This window comes from Anas platyrhynchos, chromosome W, assembly GCF_047663525.1.
Source record: "Anas platyrhynchos isolate ZD024472 breed Pekin duck chromosome W, IASCAAS_PekinDuck_T2T, whole genome shotgun sequence".
Taxonomy (NCBI): Eukaryota; Metazoa; Chordata; class Aves; order Anseriformes; family Anatidae; genus Anas; species Anas platyrhynchos.
Genome location: NC_092620.1, coordinates 13,502,670 through 13,508,669, shown reverse-complemented (window position 1 = coordinate 13,508,669; position 6,000 = coordinate 13,502,670).

Sequence of the window (6,000 nt, the reverse complement as noted above, 5' to 3'; positions counted from 1 at the left end):
CTGCCTTCCACCTTCACCACCCTCTTATCCCCTGAGCTTGTCAAAATAGCTCTCCAAGATATTGAATATTATTGGGATACTCGGAATACCATAGTCTTGTTGTTCTGCCTCATGAATGCACTTCAGATTCTGCTTAAAGTTAAACAACTACTTGGGGAGCTCATCCGGAGATCTGCCCGGAGGCAGGATAGTTGTGGGTGGCAGGGAGTATGGGTGGATATGGGCAGGCATCTAGAGCAGTTGGCACCCCCAGTGTGTTGGAAATTCACCCCTGAGCAATGGCAAAATCCTCAAAAACTGGCAGAATGCTTGAAAAAAAGGTGTCATGATGCTGGCAGTTCCAAAGTAACACAAATCATTGTAACGTGCTGGGGCCTGGCTCATGCCTATCGAGCTGCCATTGATACTGCTATCAACTTAGTGACAGACCCTGCGGCCACTCCAAGCCCTGTGACAGATCCAACGGCCACTGTGACCTCTACGGTGGACTCGGCAGCCGCTCCAGCTCCGGTTCCTGCAGCCGCTCCAGATCCGGTTCCTGCAGCCGCTCCAGATCCGGTTCCTGCAGCCGCTCCAAATCCAGCTCCTGCAGCCGCCCCAGTCCCAGCTCCTGCAGCCGCTCCAGCTCCAGCTCCTGCAGCCGCTCCAGCTCCAGCTCCTGCAGCCGCTCCAGTTCCAGTTCCTGCAGCCGCTCCAGTTCCACTTCCTGCAGCCGCTCCAGCTCCAGCTCCTGCAGCCGCTCCAGCTCCTGCAGCCGCTCCAGTCCCAGTTCCTGCAGTCGCTCCAGTTCCAGCTCCGGCCGCTACTCCAGTCCCAGTTCCTGCAACTGCTCCAGTCCCAGCTCCTGAAGCTGCTCCAGCTCCAGCTCCTGAAGCCGCTCCAGTCCCAGCTCCTGTAGCCGCTACAGCTCCGGTTCCTGCAACTGCTCCAGCTCCTGTGGCCGTGTCAGGGAAACGAGCTGTAGCAGTGCAGGTTGACCCTGCAGAGGGTATTCCAACCCCTGTAACGGGGTCAGGGAAACGAGCTGTAGCAGTGCAGGTTGACCCTGCAGAGGGTATTCCAATCCCTGTAACGGGGTCAGAGAAACGAGCTGTAGCAGTGCAAGTTGATCCTGCAGAGGGTATTCCAATCCCTGTAACGGGGTCAGAGAAACGAGCTGTAGCAGTGCAAGTTGATCCTGCAGAGGGTATTCCAATCCCTGTAACGGGGTCAGAGAAACGAGCAGTAGCAGTGCAAGCTGCCCCTGTAGAGAAGGTGAAAATATGGTATAGAAATTCAAGTCGTTTAGAACGCAGAGAGTCTTCTGCCAATCCAGGTAAGGCTTCTGCCAAAACTAAGTATAGAGATGACGAAGATGATGACGACGCTGGGCCATCAAGGATTCAGGAGGAGGAAGATGAGGATGCCGAAAAAGCAACAGTAACTACCCGAAGCCTAAACGAGCGCGAGCTACGAGATGTGCGAAAAGATTTTGGTCGCTGTATAGGTGAGCAGCTTGTCACCTGGCTGCTCCGGTGCTGGGACTCTGGAGCCAATTGTGTGGAATTAGACGGCAGGGAAGCCAGACGGTTGGGATCCCTTGCTCGAGACGCCGGCATTGACAAAGCAATTGCAGATGGAGCACAATCCACCAGCCTCTGGAGGCGTCTCCTCTCAGCTGTGAGGGAAAGGTATCCCTTCAAGGAAGATATTTTATGTCTACCAGGCAAGTGGACCACTATGGAGAAGGGAATCCAGTACCTGAGGGAATTAGCCGTACGGGAAGTGATTTATGAGGATCCAGACCTCAGACAAACATCCAAAGATCCAGATGAAGTCAAGTGTACACGACCCATGTGGCGGAAGTTTGTACGGAGTGCACCATCATCATATGCCAGCTCATTGGCAATAATGGCCTGGAAAGAGGATGAGGAACCCACAGTGGATGAAGCGGCTAAACAACTCCGGCAGTACGAAGAAAGTCTCTCCTCTTCCTTACAGGCCTGCGTCTCAGCTGTGGAGAAACTTTCTGAAAAGGTTCACCAACTTGAAGAGAATCTATTGTCCTCCCCACCTGAACCAACCAGTGCCCACCGACCAAAAGAGAACACTTGGGAGAAACTTTCTGAAAAGGTTCACCAACTTGAAGAGAGATTATTCTCCTCCGCACCTGTACAAAGCAGTGTCTCAGCTGTCAGGGGTAGGCGTTCACCCACACAAGGAAGACGATATGGTGGGTACTCACCCCGTGCCACCCTGTGGTTTTACTTACGAGACCATGGAGAGGACATGAGAAAATGGGATGGAAAATCTACCGCGACCCTAGAGGCACGGGTACGTGAGTTGCAAAAGAAAACAATCAGGAAAAAAGGATTCTCCGAAAAGTTTGCTGCTCCAACTTCCAGCAGACAATCCTTCAAACACAGAAACGAAGAAGATTCTGACCAGGATTAGGGGGGCCCTGCCTCCAGCCAGGGGGAGGAAAGGGACAATCGAGTTTATTGGACTGTGTGGATTCGATGGCCTGGCACATCACGCGCACAGAAGTATAAGGCTTTAGTAGACACCGGTGCACAATGTACTATAATGCCATCGAGCTATAAAGGACCAGAGCCCATCTATATTTGTGGAGTGACAGGAGGATCTCAGCAGTTGACTGTATTGGAGGCTGAAGTGAGTCTGACTGGGAATGAGTGGGAAAAGCACCGTATTGTGACTGGCCCGGATGCTCCATGTATCCTTGGCATAGACTATCTTAGAAGAGGATATTGCAAGGACCCAAAAGGGTTCCGGTGGGCTTTTGGTATAGCTGCCTTAGAGACAGAGGGCATTAAACAATTATCTACCTTGCCTGGTCTCTCAGAGGACCCCTCTGTTGTGGGGTTGCTGAGGGTCGAAGAACAGCAAGTGCCAATCGCTACCACAACTGTGCACCGGCGGCAATATCGCACTAACCGAGACTCCCTGATCCCCATCCATAAGCTAATTCGTCAATTGGAGAGCCAAGGAGTGATCAGCAAGACCCATTCACCTTTCAATAGCCCCATATGGCCAGTGCGAAAGTCTAATGGCGAGTGGAGACTAACAGTGGACTATCGTGGCCTGAACGAAGTCACGCCACCACTGAGTGCTGCAGTGCCGGACATGCTGGAACTTCAGTATGAACTTGAATCGAGGGCAGCCAAGTGGTACGCCACAATTGATATCGCTAATGCATTTTTCTCCATCCCTCTAGCAGCAGAGTGCAGGCCACAATTTGCCTTCACTTGGAGGGGAGTCCAATATACTTGGAATAGGCTGCCCCAGGGGTGGAAACACAGCCCTACCATTTGCCATGGGCTGATCCAGTCTGCGCTAGAGCAGGGGGAAGCTCCTGAACACCTGCAGTACATCGATGACATTATTGTGTGGGGTGACACAGCAGAGGAAGTTTTCGAAAAAGGGAAGAAAATAGTCCAAATCCTTCTGAAAGCCGGTTTTGCCATAAAACAAAATAAAGTCAAAGGACCTGCACGAGAGATCCAGTTTTTAGGAATAAAATGGCAAGATGGACGTCGTCAAATCCCAATGGATGTGATCAACAAAATAACAGCTATGTCTCCACCAACTGACAAAAAAGAAACACAGACTTTCCTAGGTGTTGTGGGGTTTTGGAGAATGCACATCCCAAATTACAGTCTGATTGTAAACCCGCTCTACCAAGTAACCCGTAAGAAGAATGAGTTTGAATGGGGCCCTGAACAACGACAAGCCTTTGAACAAATCAAGCAGGAAATAGTCCATGCAGTAGCCCTTGGGCCAGTTCGAACAGGACCAGATGTAAAGAATGTGCTCTACACTGCAGCCGGGGAGAACGGCCCCACCTGGAGCCTCTGGCAGAAAGAACCTGGGGAAACTCGAGGTCGGCCCCTGGGGTTTTGGAGTCGGGGATACAGAGGATCTGAGGCCCGCTATACTCCAACTGAAAAGGAGATATTGGCAGCATATGAAGGAGTTCGATCTGCTTCGGAGGTGGTCGGTACTGAAGCGCAGCTCCTCCTAGCACCCCGATTGCCGGTACTAGGCTGGATGTTCAAGGGAAGGGTCCCCTCTACGCATCATGCAACTGATGCTACATGGAGCAAGTGGGTTGCACTGATTACTCAGCGGGCTCGAATAGGAAACCCCAGTCGCCCAGGAATATTGGAAGTGATCATGGACTGGCCAGAAGGCAAATACTTTGGGATATCATCAGAGGAGGAGGTGGGTCGTGCTGAAGAAGCCCCACTGTACAACCAGTTGCCAGAGAATGAAAAGAAATATGCCCTGTTCACTGATGGGTCCTGTCGTATTGTGGGGAAGCATCGGAGATGGAAGGCTGCTGTATGGAGTCCTACGCGACGAGTTGCAGAAGCTGCTGAGGGAGAAGGTGAATCGAGTCAGTTTGCAGAAGTGAAAGCCATTCAGCTGGCTTTAGACATTGCTGAACGAGAAAAATGGCCAGTTCTCTATCTCTACACCGATTCATGGATGGTAGCAAATGCCCTGTGGGGATGGTTACAGCAATGGAAGCAAAACAACTGGCAGCGTAGGGGCAAACCCATCTGGGCTGCTGCATTGTGGCAAGATATTGCTGCTCGGGTAGAGAACCTGGCTGTGAAAGTATGCCACGTAGATGCTCATGTGCCCAAGAATCGGGCTACTGAAGAACATCAAAACAACCAGCAGGTGGATCAGGCTGCTAAGATTGAAGTAGCTCAGGTGGACTTGGATTGGCAGCATAAAGGTGAATTATTTATAGCCCGATGGGCCCATGACACCTCAGGCCATCAAGGTAGAGACGCAACATACAGATGGGCTCGTGATCGAGGGGTGGACTTGACCATGGACGCTATAGCACAGGTTATTCATGACTGTGAAACATGTGCTGCAATCAAGCAAGCCAAACGGTCAAAGCCTTTTTGGTATGGAGGACGATGGCTGAAATATAAATATGGAGAGGCCTGGCAGATTGATTACATCACACTCCCTCAAACTCGCAATGGCAAGCGCCACGTACTTACAATGGTGGAAGCAACCACCGGATGGCTGGAAACATATCCTGTGCCTCATGCCACCGCCCGGAAAACCATCCTGGGCCTTGAAAAGCAAGTCCTATGGCGACATGGCACCCCAGAAAGAATAGAATCAGACAATGGGACTCACTTCCGAAACAACCTTATAGACACTTGGGCCAAAGAACATGGTATTGAATGGGTGTATCACATCCCCTATCATGCACCAGCCTCCGGGAAAGTTGAACGATACAATGGCCTGTTAAAGACTACCTTGAAAGCAATGGGCGCTGGGACTTTCAAAAACTGGGATACGCATTTGGCAAAGGCCACCTCGTTAGTCAATACTAGGGGATCTACCAACCGAGCTGGACCTGCCCAATCAAACCTGTTACGTACTGTAGATGGGGATAAAGTTCCTGTAGTGCATGTAAAAAATATGCTGGGTAAAACAGTCTGGGCTTCTCCTGCCTCAGGAAAAGGCAAACCTATTCGTGGAATTGTTTTCGCTCAGGGACCTGGATACACTTGGTGGGTGATGCAAAAGAACGGAGAGGTCCGGTGTGTACCTCAAGGAGATTTAATACTGGGTGAGAATAGCCCATGAACTGAATTGTACCATGTTAATTAGTATATTATACTGTATGTTATCACTACCATGATTACTATAGGTGACTAATTAGAATGTATGGAAAAGAGTGTAACCTGAGCATGACATAAATGGTATGGAATAAGGGGTGGATAGATGTCCTGGTTTCAGTTAGCACAGAATTAATTTTCTTCCTAGTAGCTGGTGGAATGCTGTGTTTTGGCTTAGGATGAGAAGAGTGCTGATAACACCCCGATGCTTTAATTGTTGCAGAGCAGTGCTTATACTAAGCCAAGGACATCTCAGCCTTTTGCTCTGTCCTGCCAACGGGCAGGCTGGGGGTGCAGTAAGAGCTGGGAGGGGACAGACCCAGGACAGGTGACCCAAACTAGCCAAAGG